This window comes from Balaenoptera physalus (assembly GCF_965194825.1).
Source record: "Balaenoptera physalus genome assembly, chromosome: 20".
Taxonomy (NCBI): domain Eukaryota; kingdom Metazoa; phylum Chordata; class Mammalia; order Artiodactyla; family Balaenopteridae; genus Balaenoptera; species Balaenoptera physalus.
Genome location: NC_138901.1, coordinates 18,347,711 through 18,357,650, shown reverse-complemented (window position 1 = coordinate 18,357,650; position 9,940 = coordinate 18,347,711).

Sequence of the window (9,940 nt, the reverse complement as noted above, 5' to 3'; positions counted from 1 at the left end):
AACAAGACACAGACGAGAAGTCTCACTCAGGAGTTTCTAACGAATTACCTTTACTAACAAGAGTAAAACATCAAGGAAATTAAACGCAAACATGTCAGCCCTAGCCATGCGCCAGTTTTGGAATATTTGCTTTCGCGACCGACCTTGGCCGAGGTGACCGACCGTAGTTTCGGGTTTCGCTGGACGAGGGTCACTCGAAGACCCGTCGGTCCCTCCGTCCAGGGGTGGGCGACTTGCGCACTGGGGCCGAGGAACTTTTGTTCGGGTCCTCACCGCGTACAGGTGCACCGCCCGAAGCTTCTGGGATGGCCGGGTAGCTATACCTGTGCGTTTAGTTAAGTGTACTAGGAACATTGTTTCGTTTAAGCCACCCACAACCCTTTGGGGTGTATGTTAATATCCCCCATTTTATTGATGGAGCAACTTAGGTCCGGGCAAGTGAAGTGACTTGCCCAATGCCACACTGTCTGAAAGCGGCAGAGCGGGGATTTGAACCCAGTCTGTTCTCCGCTAGGGCTGGGGCTCCGCCACCACGTGTTCGCCGAATGCCTGCGTCGAACTGGGATGTCCGCCCATCGCAAGTGTTCCCTTCCGAGGTCTGGGGAAACCCGGTGCCCCGCGGGCTGAGCTGGATTCGCTGGGGTACTCCCAGGGCTGAGCTGTCAAGCTCCTTCTTCATCTTCCAACATCTTCCTGAGCACCTACTATGTGCCGATCCACGAAAAACAAGCGAGAGCAGGACTCGGCCAACAAGTGGTTCAAGTTCATCGCGCTCTCCTTGGCGTAACGGAGCACTGATCTGGGGTGTCAGGCTGATCCTGGCTGTGCAGTTTTCGGCGGGTGACTTCACCTCTCAGAGGCTCAGCTTGTCCCTCTTAAATGGGGCGTTAACCCCCTCCAGCAAGGGCTGCAGTGAAGATCTAACGAAAATCCTTTTGTAAAGCGCTAGGGCACACAGTAGGCGCTCAACCCCTGCTCGTCCCCTCTCCGCCCCTCTAAGCGTGCCAGGGCAGCGCCTTCCCGCTCCCGCTTCCCGCCTCCGGCACGCTCGCCCGCCTTGCGCGTCCCGCGGCTAAGGGACTGGGGCAGAGAGGACCAAACAGAAAATTATTTCCGCCCGCTCGGCCCGCCCCGCCCCGCCCCGCCCGTCCCCGGAGCCAGAAGGGGATTGTGGGGCCGCCGCGGCCGCCGCCGGAGCGGAGCGGGGCGGAAGCGCGCATCGCGCTGCTGCTCGGGCCCGACCGCGCCGGCCCCCGCACCTCCCGGCCCGGGACTGTGGGCTGTGGTCTGGATGGTCCCGGGATCCGAGGCGGCTGCCGCCGATCGCATTTCCACGAAACCTTGCTCGCTGGTTCCCGGAACTGAGCGGGGGAGGCTGAAGAGTGTTGAGGTTTCGCTTCTGCTAGCTGGCCGGGCGCTTCGCCGGCCCCGGGGGCGCGCCCTCCGCATTAGAAAGCCCCGGGCTCCGGTAAAGGACTGCGCCGGCGCCCGCGGGTTTGCATTTTATTTGCGTCTCGTTTGCATATCACTTTCTCCCCCGAAAGCAAAGCTTCTGACCTTGGGGGAGTTCAGAGAGGTTAAGTTACTTTCCCGAGGTAGCCCAGCCAGTAAGAGGCTTCAGGTGGTTTACCTGCCGGCTGGGAGAGTCTGGCATGGCCAAATGGAAAGCGCGGGCACTAGAGTCAGAAAGACCTAGGCTTGATACCCAGCCTACTATTTACTGGCTTTGACCATGGATTAGTAATGCCTTATCAAGGACCCTCAATTTCCCCATCTCAGAATGTGGACGTAGTACCAACTTCAGGGTTGATGTGAGCAGTGACAGTCAGGTACCTGGTACAGGGAGGGGTGATTTCCCCGTCAAAGGTTATGACTCTGCCGTGGTCTCTACAGTAGGCTTGGTTGGGGTGCGAGGGTGGGTGAACAGGTTCTTTCCTAAGTCAGACATCCTGTGCAAGAGGGATAGAGGCTCGATTTAAAGAGGAACTGGTGGGAGTGAGGGGATTCCCCCAAGCATTAGGAGGCCAGTCGTCACGATTATTGTAAATAGTGACTCTACCCCGGTGGGATTTTTTGGCTTTTCCGATCTTTCTACAGGAAGAGCACAGTGCTTAGTGTCAAATTAGCTAGCAGTGTAACACAGAGTCTCACTGCCTCTGTTTGCCAATCTGGAAAATGGAGATAATTGGATCCCCTCCTCCATTTGGCAACTCCAGCCAGCCAAGCTCCCAGCAGGTGTTTTAAGAGCTGTGACTGAGCCCACATGGTCCCTTTGACCATGTTAGGACATAAGGGACTTCCTTTAGGGAGTTAAAATGGGTAGGAAGGGAAGAGGTTCATGGGGTGAGGTAGCCATCTGCCCAAACTTTTTCCAGAGCTACTTGGAATCTAGTCCCAGCCCTGCCCCTAACCAGCTGTGTGACCTTGGGCAAAGCAGTTGCCCTCTCTGGCATTTGGTTGGGTGACTGGATCTTGAAACTCCCCTTGGAGTTAACATTCTGTGGTTGATGATTTTGCTCTTGGGGAAATTTCCAGGCTGAGGGATGACGGATGAATAGCACATTTGCCCTGCTATGTTCTTCTTTTCCACTAGTTCTTCCTGAAGTCTAATCATCTCTCCTGTTATAGTTGCCATCAGGGCAGAATTGGAAAAAGTTGTATTATTCCATCTTTCAGCAAACACTTCATTGAATCATCATGGGCAGGCCATAGGAGATACACAGATAGTCCCTGGGATGGTGGGAATGACAGATATATAGAGAAATGACTTCAAGATCATAAGGGCTGTGACAGTGCCAAGAACAGTGCTGACACTGGCAGGAAGGAAGTAACCATGTTTACGGGATCAGGGAAAGCCTGAGCTGGGACCAAGTGAGTGAAGGAGGGTTTGCGGGCAGATAAGGGGCAGAAGAGCTTTCCAGGCAGGGGGGACAGCATGTTCAAAGGCACAGAGGTAGGAACCAGCAAAGTGTGTATTGAGGTTGTACACTGTGGACACCCCATGGTGGTATGTGTAGTAGGAGAACAGGAGGGAGGGTTAGAGGGATGACCAAAAACCAGATTAAGGGGACCTAGGATATTTTGCTAAGGAGTTTGGATTTAATCCTGAGGGCAGTGGGGAGCCAGTAAGGGCTTTTAAGTAAGCGGTGCATAGCCTTATTTGCACACTGGTTGTCAAGTCTGGGATTGGTTAGGGTGGGGGGATTCTAGATTAGTAGGACAGCAATTCTCAACCTTTAAAGTGCATGTGAATCCCCTGAGAGTCTTGTTAAAATGCAGAGTATGATTCAGTAGGTCTGGGGTGGAGGTCTGAGACCCAGCATTTTTAGCAAACTCCCAGGTGATGCTGTGTTGCTGCTCCAAAGAGCACACTTGAATAGCAAGTGGAAGGAGACTTGTCAGGGCCCAGCTGAGAGATGAGGCTTTGACTCTGGCAGAAGCAGAGGGGCTGAGAGAAGGGCAGGGTGTGAGGATGTAAAGAAGTGGGATGTTAAGACCGCGACAGGGGCTGTTTGGCAAGGCAAGACCGGGAGGATGCCTCCCAGAGGTGCAGCCTGGAGGATTTGCTGGTTGGGGCTCATCTCTGCACTCACAGTAGAACTCAGGAGCGGGGGTGGGGTGGTGGAGCTGGCAAGGAGCCGCTTTGGACGTGCTGACATCGACATCGGGTGTCTGTGTGACACGTGGGGTGGTGATGTTCGGTAGGCAGTTGACTGGGTCTGGATCAGCGGTCTGGGCTGGAGAGAAGCAGAGTGAGCAGGCCAGAAGGGTGTCCTGAAAAGCAGGGAGTTCATGTCATGGAAGTCAGAGAGGGACATTTAAGAAGGAAGAAATGCCACTGAGAGGTCAAGGGAGGAAAGGGTTCTATGAGGAGGAGGTCCCTCCTTGGTGACTTCCACCTGGAAAGTTCCAGGCACTAGTGGGAGTGGAAGGTGACCACAGTGGGTCAAACATGGATTGGGGGGTGAGAAGGGAGGAAATAGTAGAGAACAGCACTAGGGGGACGGGTGGGTCAGGAGGCAAGGATGGACACCTATGGTGATGGGGGTGATGATGATGAATTGCAGTGATAACAGCAGCAGCTTACTTTTGCTGAGAGCTGATGTGCCAGGCACTGTGCTAAGCATCTGCCATGCTCCTTGCAACAAACCTGAGATAGATTTGACTCCTGTTCTCATTTTACAGAGAAGGAAATAAGCTCAGAGCACAAAGAGCACCACAGCCAGAAGGTGCAGAAGCAGCATCTGAACCCTGCCTTTAACCATGGGGTCAGTCCAGATGATCAGTAAGGGGGCTGCCCTGGGGCTAGCTCAGAACTCACTATCCCCTTCTCACCAAGCCTCTCCCTATCTCCCTAGTAGTAGTCACGCTACTACTCATTCACCGTCATTTATTTAATCCACCACCATTTGTTGACCCCTACTATGTGCCAGATAATGGGCCAGGCACTGGTGATGCAGAAATGATCAAAGCGGGTTGCAGCCCTGCAAGGCGCCCAGGGTGGAGAGGAAAGGCTGGCTGGTGGGCAGGCAAACTGCACCATGCAGTGTGATATGTGTTATGATGGGGGTTGGGGGGGTGGACCATTTACAGAGGGAGCCCTGGAGAAGAAGCCCCAGCGTCTGCCTGGGGAAATCAGGCAAGGCTCCTTGGAGGAGGCAGGGTCTGAGCTATGACTTGAAGGTGACCAGGAGTTTGCTGGATAGCCAGGAGAGGGAGAGCATCACAGGCCAAGGACGAGCAAATGTACCTGCTAGCGTGAGAGCCCTGCTGTGTTCAAGGGGTACAAGTGTTCCATGAAGGAGGAGTGGAAAGGGGAGTGGGAGGGAAGGGATCAAGACACGTTACCTGTGGCCCAGACTTGACCTCGGGAACATGAGGTCCTGTGGAAGATGCGGAGCAGATGTACATGTTGCAAAGTTCAGTAGCCGCAACAGAATTGGTGGTCAGAGGCGTAAAGGTGGAAAACAGAGTGACTTCTGAAATTATTGCAAGCTCTAGAATATCAGTTCCATGGGGCAGTGATTTTTTCTATTAAAGTAAGTTGATTTCCAATATTGTGTTAGATTCAGGTGTACAGCAAAGTGATATATATTTTTTCAGATTATTTTCCACTATAGGTTATTACGTGATAATGAATATAGTTCCCTGTGTTATACAGTAAATCCCTGTTGCTTATCTTTTTTATGCATAGTAGTTTATATCTGTTTGTATCATGCTCCTAATTTATCCCTCCCCGGTCCTTTCCCACTTGGTAACCATAAGTTTGTTTTCTATGTCTGTGAGTCTGTTTCTGTTTCGTAAATAAGTTCATTTGTGTCCTATTTTATACTCCACATATAAGTGATATCATATAATATTTGTCTTTCTCTGACTTACTTCGTTAAGTGTGGTATTCTCTAGGTCCATCCGTGTCGCTGCAAATGGCAATATTTCTTTTTTATGGCTGAGTAATATCTATATCTATATCTATCTATCTATCTATCTATGCCACATCTCCTTAAACCAGTCATCTGTTGATGGACACTTGGGTTGTTTCCATGTCTTAGCTATTGTAAATAGTGCTGCTGTGAACTTTGGGGTGCATGTATCTTTTTGAATTAGAGTTTTCGTCTTTTCTGGATATATGCCCAGGAGTGGGATAGCTGGACCGTATAGTAGCTCTATTTTTAGTTTTTTAAAGAACCACCATACTGTTTTCCATAGTGGCTGCACCAGTTTACATTCCTACCAACAGTGTAGGAGGGTTGTCTTTTCTCCACACCCTCTCCCTCTATAAATTATTTGTAGACTCTTTGACGATAGCCATTCTGACCTGTGTGAGGTGATACCTCATTGTGGTTTTGATTTGCGTTTCTCTAATAATTAGCATTTTTTCATGTGCCTGTTGGCACATCTGTATGTCTTCTTCGGAGAAATGTCTATTTAGGTCTTCTATAGGGCAGTGATTTTTACCTGTTATGTTTACTGATGTAACTCAAGCAGCTGGATCGGTGTCTGGCACATAGTAGGTGCCCAGTTAATACTTGTTGAATGAACGAATGAGTGAATGGATGAGCGCTTGAACGTGTCTGAGAGTGAGGAAGAGGTCCTGGACTGGAGTGTTGGTGGGGATGGCGAGAGGGAATGTGTAGGGAGTAAAATTGAGAGAAGCGGGTAACTGACAGTTGGTGATCATGGAGTGGGAGGGTGGCTCCCAGGTTTCTGTCTCACACAACTGGACTCCTGAAGAAGGGAGGAGGAGCAGAATTGGGAGAGAGTTGATGAGTTCAGGTTGAGCTTGCTGAATTTGAGGTCTAGTGGACCATCCCAGAAGAGGGTTGGATATGTTTATCACTTTAAAAATTGTAAAATGCTTTTGAAGCATATGTAATATTCTGCCTACCTCTTCTGCCATATCCTTGATACTCTGAAAAAATATTCAGAGATATCTTTGAGCGTTGTCAGCAATAGATGGTAACTGAAGCCCTGGCGTGGGTGAGATCACGCTGGGAATCTGCTCAGGTACAGAGAGCAGAAAGCCAAGGCCAGAGGTTCAGGGAACGCCTGTATTTAAGAGGGGGTAGATGGGGGGAAATCAGGCAAGGAGCATGAGAAGGAATGTCCAGAGATGGAGGAGGACCTCCAGAAAAAGTGGTGTCATAGAAACCAGGGAGGAGAGAGGAAGGAGGGAGGGAGTGGCCCGCAGGGCAGGTGTCTCAGAGAGGGGCAACTGGTGCAGCATGGTGGAGGAGGTGTCAGGAGATTGGGTGAGGAGGGAGAGAGAGAGTGTGAGTGTAGACATCCTTCCTAGGGGCGGGGCTGGGAGCGAGAGAGAGACAGGACAGCAGGGGAGGAGGATGCAAGGTCAGGGAGGGGTGGCCTGCCACTTACTGGACAGTCTCCAGCACAAGGGCTCAGGTGGATGAGAGGGGGCACATTGCTTCCCCCAGAGAAGGGAGGAAGTGAAGGATGGGGACAGATGAGTGTGTGTGTGTAGGATTTTTCTGCTTGATAGCATGTATTTTTTCCTTAAAAATTTTTTTTAGTTTTCTGTTTTTTTTAATCAGCTTTTTATGGTATAATTTACATGTAGTCAAATGCACACATCTTAAGTGTGCAAGTGATGACCTTTGACAAATGTATAGAGCCGTGTAACCACCACCCCAATAAAAATATAGAACATTTCCATCTCCCTAGAAAGTTCCTTCATATCCCATGGCAGTCATTCCCCCAGCCCCAGGCAACACTGATCCGATTTCTATCACTAATAGATCCTGATAGCTTCGTTTTGCGGATTCTAGAACTTCATAAAAGTGGAATCTTAGACTGTGTTCTCTTCTGTGTTCAGCTTCTCTCGATCACCACTGTATTTTCTTTCTGAAACAGGAAGCAAAGCCATTGCTGAGATGGGGGCTCAGGTGGAGAGCAGGAGAGGAGCCGCTTGGGGCTGGGGGATGGAAGGGCTAGGCGGGGAGGGGGGACAGCAAGTGGGCAGTGTCCCCCAAATGTGGCAGAATTGGGGAAAGCAGCCGCATGTATTTGGGTTCAGATATGAGGCTATGCTCAGGGCGCTGAGGATTTGGGGATACAGCAGACCTTGGTCATAGCAGGGGCAGTGTGAGGTCTGGGGGCTGTAGTGGTGTGAAGATGAGGAAGCCTGGACTCGGAGATAGACACGGAAGGCCTTTAGGATGGCGGGAGTTGGGATTCAAAATCCTGGAGTCATGCCTGTCGCCGCCTTCTCTCTCACCTGCTGTTGATCGGCCACCTCTTCTTTTGACGTCTCTGGAATCCTTTCCTGTTTCCTGACCCTGGTCCAGACCCTTAGCCCCTTGAGCTTGAACCTGTGCTCTCCCTCTTATAGAGATTTTTTTTTTTTTTTTTTTTTTGGTTGCACCGGGTCTTAGTTGCGGCAGGCGGGCTCTTTGGTTGGGGCTCGCCAGCTCCTTAGTTGTGGCATGCGAACTCTTAGTTGCAGCATGCACGTGAGATCTAGTTTCCTGACCAGGGATCGAACCCAGGCCCCCTGCATTGGGAGCGCGAAGTCTTATCCACTGCACCGCCAGGGAAGTCCCTTGTGGAGATTCTTTATCCTCAGCTGCAAGCTCTCCTTCAGCTGCCTCTTTCCCCTCAGCCTCCAAATGGGCCCAGGCCACCTCCATCCGAAAGGCCACTCCCTTGGCCTTGTCTCTCCATCCCTCTGTCTCCCATCCGTGCTCTGCTTTGTAAATCAGGAGGCCGGACAAAAAGGTCGGTCTGGTCTCCACGTACACAACTTACATTTACTCTCTGGCTTCCCCTCGCCCCTGCTGAAATTGCTCTGCCAAAGGTCACCAGTAACCACCTGTCATGGATGTTTTCTGGAGGTTTTGGCTGCCCAGTGTCCCCCTGTCTATTTCAGGGGAACGCCCCATCGGGTGATCCACCCTAGACCTCTCCAGCGGCCCCACCCATGCCAGCTGCTTCACCCACAGCCTTCTCCATGTCGATTGATGGCAACTCGATCTTTCTAGTTGTTCAGGCCCAAAGCCTGGGATCGGTTCTGGTTCCTCTCCCGCATCCACTCTGTCAGCAGATCCTGCTGCTCTACCTTCACAGTACACGCAGAATCCAATGACTTCCCACCATGCCACCATTATTCTCTCCCCGGGATTATCGTGGTAGCTTCCTAAGCAGTCTCCCTGCCTCCATCCTCGCCCCTGCCATCTGTTCCCTACACAGTGGCCAGAGTGATCCCCTTAAACTGTACCAGGTCACGCCTGGGCTTCAAGTCCTCCAGGAGTTCCCACTGTGCTCAGAGGGAAGCCTAAGTCCTTACAGGGGCCGACAAGGTCCTGAACGGTCTGTTGCCCCCATGCCTCTGGCCTCATCTCCACTCTTCCTCTGGCTCACGTGCTGAGGCCGCATCGCTTCCCTGCTGGTTCCTGTGCAAGGCACGGGCAGGCATGTCCTGCCTCCTCAGTTAGGCTTTCCGTGGCCACCTTATGTACACTGCAAGCCGCACCCTCCCCCACCACTCCCAGTCTTCCTTATACTTTTTCTTTGTCCTTAACCTTCTACATTATTCACATATTAATGTCTGTTGTTGTCAGTCTTCCCCCTCTAATGTCAGTGCCGTGAAGACAAAGATCTTTGTGGATTTTGTTGCTGTATTCAGGGGCCTAGAGCTGTGCCTGGCACATACCAGGCACTCAGTAAATATCTACTGGAGGAACTGAAGGAAGGAATTCTGAGCCTCTGTCTTGGTGCCCTGGGAACTGAGATGTGGGCACGTGATACAGCCTCGCCAGTCTAAGGCCTTCACGCTCTGCTCTGAGGAGCCAGTGACCAGAACAGAGGCTGCTGGCGGGGGCAGGAGGTGGTCCCCTCTTGATGGCTTTGCTCCTGGTGCCCAGTAGGTGACATGTCCTGTGTCCATTCCTGCTGAGAGACAGCTCTGCTTTTTGCTTCTCGGCTCCACCTCCAGGTGATCCCTCCCACTTCTCCGTTTTTGCTAAGAAGCCAAAGTCGGTTTCCCAGACCCTTGATTGGTTCATCTCAGAATCACAAAGGCCAGTAGCTCCTCCATCATTGTCCTGTGAAACCTCTCCATGGCATTTGGTCCCCATGACCGCCCTGCATGTCTCGCTCTCTCATGTTTCTCAGCCGCTTTTGCTGGGGTCCTTTCCCGAGGCAGGGACAGAGGCAGGGGGTCCTCTTCTGGTTCCACATGACTTTCCCTGGAAATGCTTATTCATGCCTGTAGTTTCTCCTTTGGCCCCGTGGGTCTGTGACTTAGTTCTGACGGCTCTCCAGTCCCAGCCGGCCTTTCCCAGGTCTCCTCAGACCACACCCACCTAGATTTGGCTCCTGGTTCAGTCGACATCTCCCCGTCCCTGGACCCGCCCCTCCTCTTGTAGGTCCCCCCTTAGTCAATAGCCTCCACCTTCTCTCCTGAGACAAAACCCCGAGGGTCCTT